Source organism: Marmota marmota, unplaced genomic scaffold, assembly GCF_001458135.2.
Source record: "Marmota marmota marmota unplaced genomic scaffold, marMar, whole genome shotgun sequence".
In the NCBI taxonomy this organism is placed as follows: Eukaryota; Metazoa; Chordata; class Mammalia; order Rodentia; family Sciuridae; genus Marmota; species Marmota marmota.
In genome coordinates this window covers 14391798-14414432 of record NW_025999982.1, presented here as the reverse complement: position 1 = coordinate 14414432, position 22635 = coordinate 14391798, and the positions used below count along the sequence as shown (strand labels likewise).

The 22635-nt window shown below is 39.3% G+C and overlaps 1 long non-coding RNA gene across 1 annotated transcript; it reads left to right on the top strand.

Moving 5' to 3' along the window:
- The first annotated feature begins 1684 nt into the window (after positions 1–1684).
- Positions 1685–11061, top strand: LOC125617474. The gene is made up of 4 exons (XR_007348501.1): positions 1685–2700; positions 4477–4551; positions 4642–4670; positions 7431–11061. It is a non-coding gene; the product is annotated as an uncharacterized LOC125617474 (long non-coding RNA).
- Positions 11062–22635: the final 11574 nt, after the last annotated feature.

The following is a 22635-nucleotide window of genomic DNA, read 5'->3' as shown; positions in this document are numbered from 1 at the left end:
TGCTAGAAATTCATTAGTGAACACAGGAGACCTCAATTCCCCTTTCCCCAAAGATCTCATTAGAACATGGGTGGAGTAGACACACAAAGAACAACAGAGATAATGAATAAATATATTTATGTATTAAAAAGTAATAAATAATAAGCAAAAATAAGGCATAATGAATGAAGAGCAGAGTCAGATGAAGTAAAGTGCTAGGGAGTGGATATGTGTGATGGGCAGTGGGGTGGGTAGGCAGCAAAGATTGAGATATCAGAGAGTCACATGGATAGCTGATTAAGATTGCAAAGGGAGGGCTGGGGTTGTAGGTCAGTGGCAGAGCGCTTGCCTAGCATGTCTGAGGCAGTGGGTTCGATTCTCAGCACCACATATAAATAAATAAAAATAAAGGTTTATCAACAGCTAAAAAAAAAAAAAGATTGCAAACAGAGAGTGCAGCAAGCACAGAAGTTCTATCCAGAAGTATGCCTGATGGGTTGGGGACAAATTAATGTTAGTGTGTCACTCCTTCAAGACCAATGAACTTCTATACTTCTGTCAACCTTAAGAGCATCAGTGGTGCATGCCTGTAATCCCAGCTGCTTAAGAAACTAAGGCAGGAAGATTGTGAGTTCAAGGCCAGCCTAGGCAATACAGGCAGACTCTGCATCAAGAAAAAGACAAGGGAAAAAAAAAAGGATAAACAGATTTAGAATATTTGTATAAGAGAGCAGGAAATGTATGATACATTTCAAAAGACTGCCAAAATGGTCAATATAAAATTTTATTATTTTAGCCATTTACTATTGTCATTCCCTAAAAGTTTCAAAAAGGCTGGATTTTTATATAAGAGTAGAACTGAATAATGCTAAAACACTGAATGGTATATGCAAGCAGAGTGAATTGCATCAAAAAAGAGATTAATTATTTAAAATATGAAAACATGAAAAGTCAAATTTTTGCCCAATGTGAAAAAAAGAAATGTCGTAGTTAATAGCACATCAAGTAGCTCACTGAAGTGAAAACATACTGTTCTTAGAAAGATCAACAATACAAACCAATTATGTTCCTTTTTTCTTTCTGGTATCCATTTTTGAAGTAGAAGCTCATAGAACTTTTCTTTTTTGTAGAGATAATTTAAGACAGTACAAATTGCTTTTAAACAACAAAATATTTTTTCATCATATTTCAAAAATATAGGTAAAAAATTTATTCTCAACTTTGTTAAGTACCTGCCTGCTTCTGGTATTGAGGACTGAACTCAGGGACACATTACCACTGAGCTACATCCCTAGCCCTTTGTATTTAATTTTTTTTTTTTTTTTTTGAGTCAGGGTCTTGCTAAGTTGCCCAGACTGGCCTTGAACTTGTAATCTTCCTATCTCAATTTGCAAAGTAGTTGAGAATACAGGTGTGTGCCACTGTGCCTGGCTGTTAAGGCTTTTTCTCAGCAATATTTTCTTTCTTTTTTTTAAATATATTTTTAGTTGTCAATGGACCTTTATTTTATTTACTTATATGCGATTCTGAGGATTGAACCCAGTGCCTCTCACATGCTAAGCAAAAGTTCTGCTCCTGAGCCACAATCCCAGCCCAATAATACTTTTAAAAATGCCTTTTGGAAGTTCAAGTTGATGTAGAAATTCAAGATTAATTTTGGATTAACTTTTTTTCTAACTTAATCTTGTAGTTGCCAATTCCACAAGTCAGAGACTTGTGTTTTCTAACAAGTTAAATATGAAAGGTTTTTTTCAAATGAGATTCTTAAAGTTGTTGACATCATCACGATCACTCTCATTATTGTCATTGTCTCATTATCCTCATGATTTTCAAGTTCTTAAATGATTCTGAATTTGGTAAAGGGGACACCCAGACTTCAAAAGCTAAATCAATGAGGAGGGGACTTTGTCCAGGGTATCTGGGTAACTCTGTAAAGGGGTCGGTCACAGTGTATTCAGGTTCTTATTTGGCCCCTCACTCATTGCCTATGGGGCATGCTATGTTCCTGGTTATAGGATCTGAGTACCACTCATTGTGTGGCATCCTTTCCAAAGTGCTTCCATGAGATTCTTTGTCTCCTTAGTGATTTATCAGTGTTCATGGCTGGATCAGCAAATCCTCATCTGTTAAATGGAGAGATAGTAACATACATTATATGGATTTTGAAAATTTGATATTTTGAATATAAAGCCCTTTAGGAATGGAAAGTATTTAAATTATATTATACTTTGAATATAATATTTCAGTATCTATTATGGCAGGGGTCAACAGAGGGCAAATTGTAAAGTGCTATAAGTTCAGGCTGAAACCACCATACGCAGGTGACTCAAGTTTCTTACTTCCTAGCTGTTGACCCTGGACATGTTTTTTATTCTTTCTGTCCCAGTTTCCTTATTTGAAAAATAAGGGAGATAATGTTTTTACATCCTTGACAAGTGTGAGCATAAACTGGAGTTAATATGAGCAATACTTGAGCAGAGAGGCAACCATAAATGTTAGTATTGGAGACTGCAGGTTGTCTCCTCTTGTGTCCTCCACTTGGGAAGATCACTGATAAATTTATTCATAGGAAGGCCTGACAGAAAGGACAGATGTAAAATATTTGAAGAATAAAAGAAAGGCTGATGTTGGCAGACAGTGCATGAAGAAAAAGTATGGATAGGACAGGAGGATGGAAAGGTGGTAGGGCCCACAAGGAGGAAAAGGCCCTCAACCAAAGTGGTGAGTTGTGTTTTTTTTTTTAATTTATTTTTCAGTTTTACATCCCCAGCCCCGTGAGTTTTAATTGTAGTACTTTCAGGCTACTATGGATGGTAAAGGAGACTCAAAAGAAGGACGCTTGTCCTCAAGCAGCCCTGTGATAAAGTTACAGAGCAGGGTCTGTGAACACAGGGTGTGAGACACCAATGCTAAGTGCCAAATATTTGACAGTAGCAGTATCCAGGTTTTAAGGAGAAAGTGGTTGGGTACTGATGACATAACCATGTTCTGAGAGTCAGAAGGCCTTGGTTCTCTTCGATGCTCACTCACCAACCAGCTGCCAGACCTTAAACAAGTTGCTTTGCCATTCTGGGCCTGCGAACTCATGTTGGAAATTCAGATGAGATAACTTTTCTAACCTTCCCATTGCTTTATAGTTGTACAGGATAAATTACTTCTGGCTCCAGTGGTACAGTAGGTATTTGAGAAGAATGTAGGATATAAATCCAGTATCCAGTTCCAAATTCAAACTATCTAAAAAATTTGAAGACCTACTTCCAAAGAAGGGATATTCTAAGCAAATTAGTTTATTAGAACTGCTGTAACAAATTATCATCACCTTGGTGATTTAATGCAACATAAATACATTCTCTCATGGTTTTAGAGGCCAGGAGCCTAAAATCAAGGTGTCACCATGTTATGTTCCTTCTGAAAGATCGAAGGGAAACTTTTCTTTACTTCTTTTAGTTTCTGATAGTTCCTGGAGTTCGCTGGCTTGTGGCAGTATAACTCCATTCTCTGCCTCTCTCATTACATGGCTTTTTCTTCTTTTCTGTATCTTCTGTCTCTATTAAGGACATTTGTCATTGGATTTAGGGCCTACCAAGATAATCCAGGGTTGGGGCTGGGCATGTGGCTCAAGCGGTAGCGTGCTCGCCTGGCATGCACGAGGCACTGGGTTTGATCCTCAGCACCACATACAAATAAGATAAAGATGTTGTGTCCACCGACAACTAAAAAATAAGTTATTAAAAAAAATCTCTCTCTCTCTTTATAAAAAAAAAAGATAATCCAGGATAACCTCATCTCAAAGTTCTCAAAGGCATTAGTTTAATTACATCTTTAGAGATCCATTTTCCCCATATTCACAAGATTCAGGGGTTAGGACATGAACATATATTCTGGGGGACCACTATTTAACCCATTGCATATGGTTATAAAGGCAAATGTCCAAGCTTTTGTATATAGATCAAATATGCTAACATTCACAAAGAAAGACCTCTGATATGAAATGTAATGCTGCCTAGAGGGGAGTGTGGGAATTTGGAAAGTTTTAATTATTGCAGCTTACTGCTGAGATGCTTACTGAGATGCTCCTTGCCTTGCCCTGTGTGGGACAATCTTGCATGAGAAGGACCATCCTTTCCAATGTTGTTCTCAGCTTGCATTTGTCTCTAAGGACATTTGCGTACGTGAAAAACCTGTTTATATTTATTGGGGCTGAGAACATGTCTTCATTTTATAAACAAACAGGAGTTTGTATCCTCATGAATTTCATTACAAGCTAGTGAAAGGGACCTCACAAAATATTATTATAAAAAGTGAGTGTTGGCTTAGAAGAATAGAAACTCAGAGAGAAAAAAAAAATCCCCCTATTGTATTTTTCTCAGATCTGCATTTAAGCAAGTTATCTAGGAGGTAGCATTTTATCAGTGTTTCCTAAAGCAATTCCCATGGTCAGCTTCTCCCTCAGGGGTGCATATTATGATCTTAGTGGCAGTGTTTTGTATTTTCTAGAGCTCCTGGGATTGGACCTGGGATCCTATGCAGTGAGATCTCTTTTACCAGTCCTGTTGGGTAGCCCTGAGTATGGTAAGTATCCTTTCTTTTTATTTATTTATTTATTTTTAGTTGTAGTTGGACATAATATCTTTATTTTGTTTATTTTTATGTGGTGTTGAGGATCGAACCCAGGGCCTCGCATGTGCCAGGTAAGTAACTTTTCTGAAAATTAATTTTCTTATCTGGGAAATAGAAGAATGTCATGTATCTAGTGATTGTTGCCTAAATCTACATCCACAAATAAATCATGAGGATATACCTAAATACTAACTGGATACCGGGAAGTAGGAGCCCATTGAACAGAAATAAAGCTCATCAAGGTTGGTGTCTCCCTCTGTTGCACTGTCCACCAGTGTAGGTGCTTGGTGATAAGAAGGTGGAGGAGGATAATAGCCCACACTTCAAAGCTGAGGCTCTGATGGTGCTCCTCTAATTAACTTCATTAATGAGAGGCTGTGTCCCATGCTTTTAACATCTGTTCTCCTACTCTCAGATTGAGTGTCAAAGCAATATCTTTTGAAAGAATTGAAAGGAGAATGCAAGGGAATGAAAATCTGAAATATGCAAGTTCTGGTGTCTGATGGCCTTTGGAGCAATTCCCACTACAGCCTAAATAAAATGCTCTATAGAATCTGGCCTTCATGTCCTCCCACCCAGCCCCCTCTGTTCTCATGATCTTGTTCTGGTCCTGGAAGTGCCAATCGTGCTCCACTGCCTTTGTCCCCACAGGGAGCTTTCTTCTCCCTTATTTTCTAATTTCTGACAATGTACTCAGGGTCTAATCAAAATGTTCCTTCCCTGCGTCTTGTCACTTATCTAAAAATTTATCATTCCTCTGATGAGATGCTACATAAGTTCAAGTTATAACCAACCCTCTGAGTTCCTCATCCCTAGGTATTCCCATAAGAAAGCAGGACACCCATGCTAGTAAACTTCAGTTTTGTCTTTTTCTTGTGAATCTGTCTTTTGTCAGTCCAATTTACAAGGCTCCAGCCAGAGAATTTATGAGGGTAATAGGAAAATACCTTCCATTTCCCCACCCCAGCATAATTACTAGTTACTGGTGTATAAATAGAAGTCAATGAGGGTAGGGATCTTGCCTGTCTTGCCTAGCTCTGTATCTTCAGGGTTTAGAACAGTGCTTACTATGGTTGGTATTCAATAAATATTTTGAAAGATTCAGTGAATGACAGAAGTAATGTTGCTGGTGGAAAGAGGGAAGGGGGACTCTGGGAAGTAATTCAGGTGATATTTCCCACATACGTGACTTTCCTTCTCATTTCTATTATTGCCGGAATAGTCCAGGGCTCTACCACTGCATTAGGGAGAGAGCATTGACAAAGGCATTCCAGGCTTTAGGGAGCTTATGATCTGAGCTTTTTCCTTGCCAACTGGGTTGCTGTAAGTGCTTCACTCCATCAAGCTGCACCTTAGCCTAGGAGGCTCACTTGGAATTTCAGTTATGAAGATGGAATTGAAACCAGAAGTAGCAGGTCTGGATGGAGTTTCCATCCTTTATTTTCCATTCTATTTATCCTTCTATTTCAGAGTGCCTGGAGGATGACAGATGGGTGTCACTTAATTACCTCACCAGATAGGAAGTAAGAGAGACAAAAACACGGTTCTGATCCATAGTCAGGCAAAGTGGCATGTACTGTTCTCTCCACCTACTCATGTCAGCTGTGCTCTGCCACTCTGAGTAGGCTCATGGGATCCTCGACCCAACAAAACCAATTAATAGCATAGTCTGGAGTTTGTCGTATAGTCACTTTCTTGGCCTCACCTGTCCATTAAGATGATAGAAATTGAATCTGATTTCCCCACATTTGGACATAGCATTGGATGCGGGAATCTGAAGATCTGGGTCAAGCCCAGGTCAATCAGATTTTTTTTTTAAATTTTTATTTATTTTTTTTAGTCATACATGACAGTAGAATGCATTTTGATATATAATACATACATGGAATGTACATACATCAATCATATTGTCTATTCTATTCTGCTGCCCTTCCTATCCTCCCTACTCCTCCCCTCCTCTCCCATCCTTTCTCTCTATCCAATCTAATGTGACACACTTTTTTTTCTTTTTCTCATTACAACATCATATATGTATTCTGTATAACAATGAGGTTCTCCTCCCATCTTCTGTGCAACTCCCCTTCTCCCTCTTTTTCCCTCCCACCTCTCTTCCCTATTTAGTGGTAGTCTTCTTCTCATGCTCTTCCTCCCTATCCCATTTTGAGTCCCCCCCCCCCCTTATATCAGAGAAGACATTCGGCATTTGTTTTTTAGGGATTGGCTAACTTCACTTAGCATAATCTGCTCTAATGCCATCCATTTGCCTGCAAATGCCATGATTTTATTATTTTTTAGTGCTGAGTAATATTCCATTGTGTATAAATGCCACATTTTTTAATCCATTCATCTATTGAAGGGCATCTAGGTTGGTTCCACATTCTAGCTATTGTGAATTGTGCTGCCATAAACATTGATGGGGCTGTGTCCCTGTAGTATGCTCTTCTTAGGTCTTTTGGGTATAGTCCGAGAAGGGGAATAGCTGGGTCAAATGGTGGTTCCATTCCCAGCTTTCCATGGAATTTTCATACTGCTTTCCAAATTGGCTGCACCAATTTGCAGTTCCACCAGCAATGTATGAGTGTACCTTTTTCCCCCCGCATCCTCGCCAGCACTTATTGTTGTTTGACTTCATAATGGCTGCCATTCTTATTGGAGTGAGATGGTATCTTAGAGTAGTTTTAATTTGCATTTCTCTGATTGCTAGAGATGGTGAGCATTTTTTCATGTATTTGTTGCAGGTCAATCAGATTTTTTTATATTTGTGATTCTTGACTTTCTAGAGTCTTGGTTTTCCATCTCTAAAGTGATCACACTCTTGTTTTCCCATACAGATGGAGTGTGGTTATCTCTAGTAAGCCCAGTACTCTTGTGATTACTTGAAGAACACCTTTCTTCACACATAGACTGTAATCTCCACAAGGACCAGGACTGTCTATCTGTCTGACTGAATCCTCAAGTTGGAGTAGAACTCAGGTGGAGTGTGTTGCATCCTGCGGAGGCTCAATAAACACTACTCAAATCAACGAAGAAATGAAATATGTGTTACCTCACTTTCCTGAGGAGGCTGAAGTCAAAAGGCTTCAGAGTCAATGCACATGGATGAAAATGACATCTCTGACTTCCTTGACCTTCCAGAAACTCAGGACTGTGCTTGACAAGGAAGTCAGAGAATAGCTGGTACTGTGACATCACACCATTCCTTTCCACACGAGCTGTCACCATGCCACATGCAAAGTGTATGTGTACTATCCATTCTCCTGGATCCCTGGGTGTTTTGTGAATGCTTCTCTCACTGGGAAGGGCTTCCTGGTTTACCTTTATGTGTTCCCCAAAGCTAGTGTACTTTTTTTTTTTTTGCAAAAATGCAAATGTAAAGTCATCTTCACAGTGAAGATCGCATTATCTACCTGAAGAGGAGCACCAAATTGCCTAGGCCTGAAAAGTCTGGGCTGGGAGAAAGCATTCATAGAACCCTTTAGATAATTTGTACTTTCTAGAAAAGTACTGAAATATACCCCTAGATATGCAGCTGTAGAACTAGCATTATCTCAGGTCATTTAGGTGAACAGTACTTGTGATGAGGCAGTGAAACAGAGTGCAAGGCTCTTCTTCCTATTTGTTTTGAGTAGGTCTGGTCTTGGTCCTCTGTTTGCCCAGTTGACCTGTGAAATGGGTGTGTGAGCACCACACCTTCTCACAAGACTGTAACTTTGACGTCAGCAAGCTTCATTAGCTGCTGTTTGTCTAACCAAAGAGAACAGAGGGTGGAAAGTATCTTAATTATCTGTCTGCCCACATGCCAGGTGCCACTCGCCCAACATCCAGACCGAGATTGGCATCAATAGAACTGCGAAACAAGGAAACACGGAACAGTGGAAGGAAAAGGCAGATGAGGAACCCAAGACTGCTGATTGAGCAGAGCTTGCTGCTGTGTGTTGGGCAGGAGTGGCAGAGACACGGCATGCCTGGGATGTGGCAGACTCAGGCTCATACTCCAACTCCTCAGCTGAGGGTCTTTTTTGCAAATTGATTAAGTGCCTGAGTCTTACTTCCAACATTAGAATAGGGACAATAAAACAAAGCTTTTAGCATTGTTGGAAGGATGAGAGACATCTATGTAAATCATAGGCCTCATTGGACCCTCAAAAACTGACAGGAGAGTCAGGTGCAGTGATGCATGATGGTATCCAAGCAGCTTGGGAGGCAGAGGCAGGAGGATTCCAAGTTCAAAGCCAGCCTCAGCAATTTAGGGGGCCCTAAGCAACTTAGTGAGACCCTGTCTCAAAATAAAAATAAAAGGGACTGGGGATGTGGCTTAATGGTCAACTCCCCCCTAACCCCCACCACTCCCTAATCCGGGTTCAATTCCTGGTACCAAAAAACAAAAAATGAACAAACAAAAACCTGAGATGAGAAAAAGAGCAACACTTAATAACACCTATGTAAGACCAGGTGGAAGAAAATAATCCATTTTTACTTTATATGCTAAAAGAAACCACTGTCTACTACACTGACTAATAACAGATTTTGAAGATGAAATTTTGCTTGAGAAAGTAGCCCCTTGTCTCCCCTACCCATTGGTTTCATTCTATTTGGTTTTGCTTTTCTCCTGAAGCTTCTTGTAACCACACCCTTGGCTATAGCTGAGGTCACTGGAAAAGAAATGAAATGCAAATATGCGTTGTGCCTATGGGTTTTCCTTCCTTCCCAGGCACACGTTGATGTCACACTCCAAGGCTCATGGCAGCTTGCAGAGGGATGCCCTAGAACCAGAGTGACAACACTAGCACTTGGATTTTCCCCCTGGATTGCTCCTCACCCCAGTATCCACCAGGCTTCTGTTTGGTGGAAACCGGAAAAGCACATAAGGTTCTCTGGAGCAGGCAGTGAAGCTGCAGGCATCAGGCAATCCAAGTTGGTGTGACTGTCTTTTAGGCAGAGTGTTGAGGGAGATTAGCATAGAACCCATTCCAGGTAAAAATAGGACTTTTACCAAAACCATGAATGGAGAACCCCAATACACAGGGAAAGAATTGAAAAGAAAAAGAGAAGGAGGGAGGGTTAGCTAGTAGTTTAGCCAAGGTCTCATCCCATGTATTAGCTGTTGACTTTGATCATGTTACAGAGGGATACCCTAGAATCAGAGTTACCTAACCTAAGCCTTATTTTTCCACAGTTGTAAAATGGGGATAATGAATACCTACCTCAAAAACTTATTATCATGATTAAATAAGGTAGAGTTGGTAAAGAACCTTATAGATTACTTGGTGCTTAATGAGTATTTAAAAATATCATTTGCTTTCTGCAAATCTTCTTTTTCATATTGCACACTGGAGCTGTGGTCAATTGTGTGCATTTCTTCTTCACTTCTTGATTAAGGACTTCATGTTGGAAGTTTTGATTTTGCTACGATAGGAGTATTCACACCATGGAAATTGGCAAATTATACAAGCCAACACTTCCTCAATATTCTTCCACTCAAAAAGCTGATTTTGAAACATTTATCAGTATACCAGTGAGAACTGGTCAGATAATTTAACATCTTTGATCCTCAGTTTCCTCAACTTTAAATAAAGGAAAAACAAAACAAATTCTTTGTATTGCACAGAAATTTTGTGTCAACTAAAAAATGAAAAATAGAACCTGACTGAGAGTATTAATGATTCATATTAATGTTAGCTAGAAAAGGTATCAGTGATACTTCTTCCTGGGAAATACATTCAATGTATTCAGTTTTTCTGAATACCCTGGGGAAGGCAGAAGACCATAAAAGTAGTCATCTCAACCAAATTCACTCAGCCAGCGTATGTGTCTGAGGCCCTATGCTAGAAGCCAATGATAAACCATTAGTGAATATGGAGTCTCTGCTTTAGGGGGCTTATTACCAAAGGGGAGAAAGCTAGCAAACCAGGATGACTATACAGAAGCCACTGGCTATTAAGTACTTGAAATGTTGGTTAGCCCAAACTGACATATGCTATAAATGTAAAACACATACGAGATTTTGAAAATTTAGCATTAAACAAATAAAGTAGGCAATCTCATTACTAATTGTATTATATTATGTTAAGAAGAGCTTGACATAGGGAACATTATTTTGAAACATATTCTCGTCTTAAAATGGAGTTAACTCTGGATTACTCTGACTCGGTATGACCTAAACCCCAAACAATATACTCCATCATCATAAGAAAGGAAATTGTTATCTGGGACTGAAATACCGAAAAAAAAAAACAAAAAAAAAACCCTGGTTCCTTATGAAGGTGACACCACAGGGACCCTTCCCTGACAACCCCTAGCAATTGCCTTAACTTCAAATCCGCCCCTCACTCCCCTATATCTATCCAGGCTGTAAGCAGAAGATGGCCCTCTCTGCAGGTCTGTCCTGAATAAACCTGTGCCACTGTTGATCTGCCTCTCCTATCCTTATTTCCTTCATGATGTTCTTTTTTTTTTACAGGGTACAGACTAAATATAAACACTTTATTAAATAAAATGTATTATTTAAATTAATTTCACTTGTTTCTTTTTATATAGCTATTAGGTAATTTAAAATTACATGGGTGGCTCACATTATACTTCCATTGACCATTTGCTTATCTTCTTTAGAGAAATATCTATTCAAATCCTTTGCCTATTTTAAAATTGGATTGTTTATCTTTTTGTTGTTAAGTTGTAAGTGTTGTTTATTATTATGGACACTGTACCCTAATCAGATTAATGATTTGAAAAAAAAAATTTCTCCCAATCTGTAAGCTGTTTCTTCCCTTTTTCTTTTTTGATACTGGGGATTGAACTCAGAGTCACTCAACCACTGAGCCTCATCCCCAGCCCTATTTTGTATTTTATTTAGAGACAGGGTCTCACTGAGTTGCTCAGTGCCTCGCCATTGTTGAGGCTGGCTTTGAACTCATGGTCTTCCTACCTCAGCCTCTGGAGCTGCTGGAATTACAGATGTGCACTGCTGCTCCGAGTTTCTTTACTTTCTTAATAATGTTATTTTCCAGATTATTTTGGCTATTCAAGTCTCTTGCAGTTCCACATCAATTTTAGAATCAGTTCATCTATTTCTGTAGAAGACATAGTTGTAATGTTGATAGGGATTGCATTGAATCTATAGACTAATCTGGAAAATACTGTCATCTTAACAATATTAAGTCTTCCAACCCATGAATATTTACTTAGGTGTTAATTTCTTTCTGCAACATTTTTTGTTTTTCAGTGTACAAGAAACCTGGTTAAATCTTTTCCTAAGAGTTTTATTTTTTTGTGCTATTGTAAATGGAATTGTCAAACTGGAATGATAGTAATTTTATTATAACTGGCTTTGTTTATTTCCTTGATCTCTCTGTTAAACTATTTGTCTCCTGGTATCACACCCAGCTCTTAAGCTCCACTAATTCTAGTTGATTGCTCTATATCTGCATGTTAGCTAGCTGTATAGTCTGATCCAACTAAACTTGGGCTATTTCCAGAGGTACCTTTTGAGGCAAGTCTTTGAGGTTTGTTTTAACCCCTAGAGGGCTCTCCTTAGCTAACTCTTTGCCTGGTTCATTTTGGTAAAACAGTTGACCTGTGATTCAACTTGCTATTGTAATAGAACCACAAGCTTCCTCTTAGTTGCTTACCACTAAATCTCCATTGTTTTTCAGAGTGACCTAGGCTTGAATATTCCCCAATACAAGTCCATTCCTTTGGGATGAGCTTTAAAATTCCCTATTCTTTTTTTTTCTATTTTTTATTGGAGTACTAAAATTATGCATAATGGTGGGATTCATTGTTACATATATATGCACACCCTATAACAATACAATTTGGTCAATATCATTCCTCAGTATTGAACTTTTTATTCTTATGGACTACTTCTCCCTCTGGACAAAATAACTGAGCCCTAGCTTTGGAGTTGGAAAAGGTAACAGTGGGACACTTCTCTTGGAGCCATATCCCTACTTAGCAAATAGGGTGCTGAATGGGGGTGATAACCTCTGTTCTTCTTGGCTTGCCTCTTCCAGCATGGAATCAGTCTCATGAGTAAGCAGGCAAAAATGTTGCTAGGGCCCATATTTGCAGCTCACCCACCTGGAGACAGTCCTCTGCCTAGCCCCTCACAAGTTGTAAGATGGATGGAGGAAGGAAGCCTTTATTTTTTGGCTACACTTGGCAGGAGTTTAGCTTCATCAACTTAGAGCTAGAGGGAGTGAGAAATGCTGCTCTCCACCCCTCTTAGTGAGCTACTGTTTTACTTGATTGGAAGCTGAAAGAATAGGGACCTTGTTTTCTTGGCCACACTCACCCGGTTAGCACTTCCATTATTACACTGAGACATGGATGAGGGAGGAAAGGAGCCATGGTGTTCCTTCTGAGATTTAGCAAATTTTCTTGCATAAGTGTTTCTTCATTTGCTGTATGCATTATAGATAACTTTCAGAGATTTAAGTGGTTATTGTTATAGGATTTTCACCAATTTAGTTGTTTATTGGAGAGTGAGTCCTCATAGCTCCTTGGTCTGTCATTTTAGAGGTGGAAGTAGAGGTAGTGTGTCCTTGAATCCATTCCCTTGGGAACTATGTCTTGTCTCCAATCCCTTCCTCTGTCTCCACCCATCGTGCCTTTCTACCAGGATACTCTGTCCTACCCAAAGGACACAGCTAACCTTGAACCAACACCTTCAAAACTGTAAGCCAAAATAAATCTTTTCTCTTCTAGATTGATTTTCTCAGGTGTTTTGTTCCAGCAACCCAAAGTTGACAAACACGTTATCAAATGCTGATCAAAAAATGGGGAAACACAAAGGCTTTATGCATTGCTGGTGAGAGTATAAGCTTTTGGAGAGCAATTTGGTGGATATTTAGTGAAATTAATTACATGCTTAGCCTATAGCTCAGGAAATCTCATGTTTAGGTCAATATCTTAGAAAATTTTTTATAGAAAAACAAAAGGAAAGTGACTCACAGCAACATTGCTACTAATGTTCATCAAAGCAAAGATTTGGAACCAACCTAAATGGCCATCAATAGGGAATAAATGAAAATGATGTATATTATCAAATATATCATTTTTTTTGGTAGTAAACTGGGGGTTGTTCTAGGTTTTAATTCAACCAAAGGAAGTGTAGTTTGAAGTGTTGGTTTATGAGGGATGAGGCTCAGTAGTTGAGTGTTTCAACCAAAAAAAGGAACTAATATACATATATCATAAGAATGACTCACAAACATGATATGGAGGATAAGAAGTAAAAAGCAAAATAAAATGTTAAAATATTGTAATTTATGTAAAATGTGAAATAATACTTTTAGTAGTCCACTGTTACATAAATTTGTGAATATAGATATGGATGGTAGAATGATCTCATGAACTATGAAAGCATGAGTATGTATGGTGGGAGAGGAAATGTCAAATGCCATTGGGTATAAGAGGTGAAAATAAAATGGACTTAAAGAAAGGATTGTATAGGTTATATGATCTGGTTGCTATAGAAATGTGCTGCACACTGAGGAGTATGGCCAGTTCTATCAATGCGATTCTGTGTATGAAAGCTTTACAATATTAGTGATGATGATAAAAAGAGATAATTATACATAATTGACTAAAAGTGCAACCAGCCATAGACAGTTCTTCTTTCTTTTCTGACTACCTTACAGGGTAGCACCAGAACTAGGGATTTAAGTATTCAAGATGGACTTTGAAGATCCCAACAAAAATTATAGTTTAGATTACTTTAGTTAAAAACTAGGCATGAGTTGCTATTGTAAAAGGTACTATTTATTTGTTTAAACTCATCAGCGCCTCAATCAACTGGAGAACAACTGAGAAGACAGAGTTTAAAAGGAAATATTTCAACAAGACAAGCTGTTAAGGCTCATATGAATTATCCATGATAAGCGAAAAATTAAAATTTTTAACAAAATCCCTAAGACTTGAAAGATGGTCCAAGTGGTACCATCTGCTCATAAAATCATACAGAGGCTGTGGAACTTTCCAGCACTGGGTTGGATTATCTCCACAAACCTGCCTGCACAAGATCCTGTGGCACCAGATTATCAGGAGAGTTTCCAAGTGAAGAAGGCCATTAATACACTTTCATTCTCCATGCTTTATATATTTATATGTAACAATTCCCAAAGTAATTTTTTTTAACCAAGGATTGAACTCAGGAACACTCAACTACTGAGCCTCATCCCTCATAAACCAACACTTCAAACTACACTTCCTTTTGTTGAATTAAAACCTAGAACAACCCCAATTTACTACCAACACCTGCCTGATTCATAACCATTCTTCAAATTTCATCTCAGCTCCGAGAGGATAGAATGAGCAAAAGTATTGAATACAGACACATCTGGGCACAAACCTAGACTTAACTCCTTATTTATTAGTTGCATCATTTTGGGCATGAATTAAAATCTCACTGTGTGCAATTTCCTGAGTAAAATAGGGGAAATCATATCTAACTTTTGAGTCATTTTGAGAATTGAAAAATTAGAGCAGGCACACAAATCAATATTTATGCTGTACGAGTCTTCATGTTCCTCTACTGCTCTTGTCTCTCCCCATCTCACCTCCCCGGGAACTTCCCCATCACGTGCAAGTGCACCTCAATAATTTATTGCTTGATTGTAATCTCATTTCATGGTGTAAGTCTTATCAGGAAGAGCAGAAGAGCTTGACATGAATGTTCTTTTCTTTCTTCCGACCTCACTCTCTGCCTCTTCTCTCAATTTCCTCCCTCCAGTGTCAAGAAAAACTGGTGCTTAACAAATCCTTGTAGACATCCTGGTTAGAGGGTTCTCATCCTTACTACATGCCTCCAGAATATATCTCAGTTAAGTGCAAAATGTCTGGACATTGCCAGATAGTGAAGCAAATGTCAGAGTTGGACAAGTGATTTGATGGATGGTGCCAAGTATTTCAGTGTTTCCAGAGTCACCTTTTTATCCTTCTGGACCTCCCTCAAACCAGCAACTGGAGGTCTCCAATATGGGCTCTCTTTTCTCCTCTGCTGATGATCCCTCCTTGCATGGGCACCTGGACAGTGTAAGGATGTCCTTAGGCCTGAGCCTAAGCAACTCCATTTTAAAACTCTACTTTGAAACCTGCAGTCTCACCAGGCACACCTACAGAGGCCTCCAGATGGCCTTCAAGCATAAACAAGTCACTTCTCCCTACCCTGAAAAACTCAGAATGAAGTCTCTGGTGTGTTGTCCTTGCCCCATAAGGGGGAAAGGCAAGAAAATCAGGGTGAGGACCACCAGAGCAGAAGCTTTAACCCCAGGGTAAATGACGTCACTGAGACACCTGGTGGCAACTGACAGGGATTGAAAAGGTGGTCAAAAGCTCCAAAATTTAGTATAAATGAAGGAGCAAATGAACAGACATTCAGCTAGCCGACACTGATGCCCTTACACTGGAGAACCTGATGAGGACCTGGACTGACATTCCAACTCTTCTCATCGTTTGCCTGATTCTCTGCATCTTCCTCATCACTCTCAAACTCTATAGCCACATCTTGACCTCGATAAGAACTGCAACTTCTCCCTATGTCCCTCTCCAGCCACCAGCTCCTCCCTGGGAGAAGCCTGCCTTGTTCCTGATCTGATCACCACAATCTGAGTGAGTTTGCATCTGCTAGACTTAGAGCCTAAGCCTTGACACTTCTGATCTGACACTTAAACTTTGCATGCAGAGGGAATGTCTATCATGAGCCTTTCCTGATTAAGTGTGTTTGCAGTGCTTAAAATTAATCTAGAATTGTTTGCTGTGAATTGATTATGTCTATTGCGGTGCCTAGCATTAAGGATTGTCATTTTCTTGATTAAGAACCTATAAAGTGATATTGTACTGAGTTATTTGAGTGAGTAAAGCATTGACAAAGACAGAAGTGTATGGACATTCTTTATTTCTCCCCCTCGACTTGTATAAGTCGCACCTTTTGCCATCACGACAGAGACTTTTTTTTTTTTTAATGGGGGTTGAACTCAGAGGCACTTGACCACTGAGCTATATCCTCAGCCCTATTTTGTATTTTATTTAGAGACAAGGTCTCACTGAGTTCTTAGCACCTCGCTATTGCTGAGATTGGCTTTGAACTCTCAATCCTCCTAGACAGGCACTTTCTAGACACTGTAGTGAATCCTGCTCAGAGAATAACTTGATGGTCTTGATCTGCTGCTAAAGCCTCTGTTTCTTTATTACCTTAAACTTTTTTTTTTTTTAATACTGGTATTGAACCCAGAGGTACTTTACCACTGAGTCACATCCCTAGTCCTTTTTATTTTGAAACAGGGTCTTGCTAAGTTGCTCAAGGCCTTGTTAAGTTGCTGAGGCTGTGTTTTAATCAGTTTTTTGTTTTTGTTTTGTTTTTTTTTTGCTGCTGTGACTAAAGGACCTAACCAGCACAATTAATTATAGAGGAAGAAAAGTTTATTTAGGGGCTCAAGGTTTCAGAGGTCTTACTCCATGGAAAGTCAGCTCCATTCTTCAGGGCTCCAGGTGAGGCAGAAACAACATGGTGGAAGAGTGTGGCAGAGGAAAGCAGCTTGCATGACAATCAGAAAGCAGAGAGAGAGAGACTCCACTCTCCAGATACAAAATATATACCCCATTACCCTTCCCCCAATGAGTCACTTCCTCCAGCTACACCCCACTTGCCTCCAGTCACTATTCAGTTAATCCCCATCAGGGAATCAATCCAATGATTAGGTTAAGGCTATAACTCAATCATTTTTTCTCCAAATTGTCTTGCTTTGTCTCACAGGTAAGTTTTTAGTGGACACCTCACATCTAAACCATAACAGACTGCCTTCACACTTGTGATCCTCCTGCTTCAGCCTCCTCAGTTGCTGGGATTACTGGTGTGCACCACCACACCTGGCTCTGTACTGCCTTATTATAAAACAAGTCTTATTTATTAACCACTTGTATTTAAGTCTAAGAAGCATATACTGTTATTACCTCCACTTTACACACAGGAAAATTAAGACACAGAGAGTTTGCATAATTTGTATAAGGTCTGTATCAAGCAAAACTTTATGCTATCCAGGTGTAGTGGCACATACCTATAATCCCAGAGGATAAGGCAGGAGGATTTCGAGTTCAAAGTTAGCCTCAGCAATTTAGTGAGGCCCTATGCAACTAAGCAAAACCCCCTGTTTCTGGCCAGGCTATAAGGGCAATGACCAAGCAGACTCCATTTTACTCTGAGACTCCATTTCATATAAGAAATGCTTCTCCCATGGGAAAACCCCTGCCCCTGTACCCATCAACAGATGCTTAGCATAGCATGTTTGGTGACACAAAATGGCAATTCTTATACAATGTAAAATTGTTCTCTTCTTGGTTCTCATTTTTTTTGACAATATACACTGCCAGAGAATGATTGTCTAGACATTAGTAACCATTCTTTAACTTGTACTCAACTAGAGTAATTTTGACCTACTTCCCCTTGTGCTTATGATTTTAGATCTCATGATGTTTATTTATCGTTTTGAATCATCTCAACAGCCACTTATGATTAATGTGGTTTTGGACTATAAAGATGTACTCTAACCCTTGGAAGGGCTTGAAAGATGTAGATTTGCAGCCTTCCCCTTGGCCTGACAGCTGATGAATAAAGATGGTTCTGTCCCCTGCTTTAAGATCGACTTGGTGATTTATTGCAATCTCACCATAACAAAATAAACTATAAGAAAGGGCTGAGGAGGTGGCTCAGTGGTTAAGTGCCCCTGGGTTCAATCCTTGGTAACAACAACAACAAAAACAAAAACAAAACTTCACTGCTGCCACCCCATAGTTAAACAGGTGTGAGGAAAATAGGATCCCAGCTGGGCACAGTGGCACATGCCTGTAATCCTAGCAGCTCAGGAGGCTGAGAAAGGAGGATCGTGAGTTCAAAGCAAGACTCAGTGACTTAGAGAGGCTCTAAGCAACAACTCAGTGAGACCCTGTCTCTAAATAAAATACAAAAAAGGGCTGGGATGTGGCTCAGTGGTTAAGCACCCTTGGGTTCAATTCCCAGTACCAAAAAAAAAAAAAAAAAAAAAAAAAAAAAAAGGATCCTGCTCTGCCCCACAACTCTTAATACATAGAATGCTTCCCTAAATGTTCCTTAGGTTTCCCAGTAAGTGGGTGGCATAGGAGTCTTGTTTTCTGTCTGATTCCCTAAAGAGAATTGGTTGGGATTAGGGCTTGGCCAGCAAGGACACTTTCTTAGGCTTTTCCTGGCCTTACGTGGTCAGTAAGGAGCCCAGAAATCTTGAGTATCTCAGTACTTCTAGGAAGCTTCATAACCAGTTAATCTGGTTATTACAAAGCTGAGGAAAAAAAAAAAGGACTCATGTAACAACAGATATTAAGAAAAGCACTCCTTGCCAGATACAGTGATGCATACCTGTAATTCCAGCTACTTGGGAGACTAAGGCAGGAGATTTCAGGTTCAAGGCCAGCCTCAGTAATTTAGCAAGATCCTGTCTCAAAATAAAAATAAAGACAGGGGAAGTAGCTAAGTGGTAGAGAGCACTTGAGTTTGATCCCCAGTATGGCAGAGGGGTGGAGTGGAAAACCATTATCAGAAGGAAGGACAGAGGAGGATGTGCCATGCATCCAGCCTGTATGCATTCCCAGGAAGCAACTCCAGAAGAATTCTCATTACAACAGCCTGATTGTTTATCACGAAAGAGCCATGAATAGGTAAGGATTTAGCTGAGCCCTGGATTTCCTTTAAAATACCCCATTGCCTGTAATTGGTAGAAAATAAATAAGCAAAAAGTGTTATCATCGGAAAAATACAGGTAATCTTTCTTTTCTCCAGATAACATAGCAGCTCTTATTGTCATATGGATTCTCTTTTCTAATTTGTTTGTGTGTTTGTGGGTACTAGGGATTGTACCTTGGGCCTCATACGTACTAGGCAAGTGTTCCACTGCTGAACTATATCTCCAGTCCTTTCTAGTTAATTTAAACTTTTGCTATCATGTAGACCTACAATAATACACCAAACCATAAAAATAGGTCTGTTTCATCCTACCATTTCCAAACAGGAAAAAAAAATGTAGTTTTACTGGTGAGAGTGTGTGTGTGTGTATGTATAGCTAAATTCACTGTTAATCCTTAAATGGATGATTTCATGGATATATAACCTGTCAGTTTCCCAGTTTCACTGGAAAAAGAGAGGCTTCCTGTTTCTCCAGGTGCAGTGAGCAGGGTTTTTCCTGCTCAGTGGGATGCACGTGGAGTGCCCAGTCAGTTTCCACATCACAAAACCCTCAGGAAGCCAATCACTGAGCCACCTCCAGTGTGTCCAAATGTAATGCAAATTTAGTCTTCAAAGGATCTTAAGTCATATATTCTGGCCATTATGTAGAGAGCATTTATTCCATATTAAAATTAATCCAGTTACATTTCAATTTATACAGTTAATGTCTGCTGAGTGGCTACTATGAACAAAACCCTCTGACAGATCTTAAAGAACAATCATTCTTCTTACTGGTGGAGGAACGTAAGACCTGAGGAGCTTTTCTTTTTAACAGCTATGTTGAGGATTAATTTATATACCACTTAACTTGCCCATTTTAAAATTCAACAAATTTTAGAAATTTATAAAATGGTGCAAACATCATCAGAATCCAATTTTAGAACATTTTCATCACCTCATGAGTTTTAAGAAGTGGCTAAAGCCCAGACCGCACCCCAGACTGATTAAGTCAGACTTTTTGAGGATGATTCAAGTAGCTTCCTGAAGGGTTATAAAATGCTACAAGTACTGAGAAGGACTGCCCTAGAGGATACAAGCAGGAGTAGTACCCATCATGCCACTGGGAAACCTGTCTATAAACAGGGTTTTTTAGCCTTGACATTATTAACAATTGGGGCTGGAATTTTTTTTTTTTTTAAACAGGGTCTTGCTAATTTATCCAGGCTGATCTCAAACTTGAGAAGTTCCTATCTCATCCTCTATTCCCAGCAAAATTACAATGGGGCTAGATGATTCCTTCTTGTGAAGGGCTGTCCTGTGCATTGTAGGATGTTTAGCAACATCCTTGGCCTCTACCCTTGGCATCTACTGGATGCCAGTAACACCTCTCCTCTGTCCTAAATTGTAACAAGCAAAAATGCCTCTAGTTATTGCCAAATGTCCTGTGGTGGTGGTGTGGCATGTCCCCAGCTAAAAACCACTGGTTTGCAAAGATTCTAAGACATGATTACAAATAATGAAAAACAATAAAAATAACAATACTATGAGAGATCCCAAAACAATGTTATAGAAATTTAAAGAAAGAGGAGGAGGAAGAGGAAGAATAGAGAAGATTCTGTGTATATCCCAGTATGGTATAGTGGCAAGATGTTGGGCTTTGAAGTGACCAGATTTATCCTGGTTCAGTATTGGTTCTGTCACTTGCTGGTTTTCTGATCTTGAACAAGGTAGGCAAATTTTATGAGCCTCTTTTCTCAGCAACTATCCCATAGAGATTAACCTAGTGTAATTTACAAAATGAAGATTATGATATCTATCTTGCTGTGCCATTGGCAGGATGTTCTGGTTTCAATACTAGGTATCCCCCAAAAGTTCATGTGTGAGACAATGCAAGATAGGTTAGAGATGAGATGATTGAGTTGTGAGGGTCTTAACCTAATCAATGCATCAATCCACTTGAATGAATTAACGGAGTAATAACTATAGGCAGGTAGGGTGTGGCTGGAGGAAGTCATCCCTAGGGATATACCTTTGGGGTTCATTTTTTTTGTTCCTAACGAGCAGAGCTCTCTCTGCTTCCTAATTGCCATGCCCTGAGCTTCTTTCCTCTGCCATGATATTTTGCCTCACCTTGGGCCTGGATGGGGTTGGCCATGTGTAGTCTGAAACTGTGAGTTCCAAATAACTTTTCCTCCTCTAAAATTGTTCTTGTTAGTATTTGGGTGACAGCAATGCAAAAGTTGAGGAAACATAGGAAGAGATGTCATATGCCAAATATTAGGCACAGAGTAGGCACTTGATATAACCTTACATTGACTGGGCATTTACTCCGAGGTAAAGACCTTACATAATACCGCATTTTATCCTAACAACAATCCTATTAAATTGGTAAAAATTATTATTCCTCTTTTACAGATGAAGAAACCAAGACTTTGAGAAATTAAATAAATTTTGCAGATCATGGAGCTTGGTAAAGAGGAGAACTCAGGACTTAAAAGCTGCACTATTTGAGACTCTACTCCATGACATAGTCCAATGCCATTTAAACTTTCTTTTCCTAAGGACCACCTGGTACATTGTTAAAAATGTACATCTCAGTATTCAGATATCCTGGGATAGGATCATGAATCAATATTTCCTACAAACACCACAGATGATTTTTATGATCAGCTAATTTATAAGTTATAATGCTTCTTATAAATACTGAATAAAGATTAAACAAAAAATAAGCTAGCTAAAAAAAAGCATTACTAAAGGAAGGAACAGCATGAACAAGGGTAAGAGTCTAAAATGTATGGGCCTTGCTTGGGTGTTGCAGTAATGAAAGCTAACATTTATCTTGCACTGAGACTAGGCACTGTCTTAGTAGGTAGCATATATCATGTTACTTAATCTTCTCAAACAACTTTGTGAGGTGGGTACTAGTATTTTCTCATCTACAGATGAAGAAACTGAAGCATGAAGAGGTGATGTAACTTGTATAAGGTCCCATACAAGGATCTAGACAGGACTTGAAACTAGCCAACCTGATGCCACAGCCTGTCTCTCCTACTTGCATGCCACATGGCAAGAGTAAATCTTGGGAGAAAATTGTGGAAAGGCAGACTGGGGCAGAAGCTGAAATATTAGCTCTTTACTTTGTTCCAACACTTTCTATGAGCCAGTCTTGCCCTAGGGAATCCCAATGGAATTGCATTGCTTCTGATTCTCATAACAACTGAGCTAAAGTACCTGAAGCTCAGGGAGTGTATAGAATTTGTCCAGCAGAGCTATTCTGTCATGGGAATCAAATAGAAAGCTTACTTTTTCTATTCCCAAATATATATGTGTGTGTGTGTGTGTGTGTA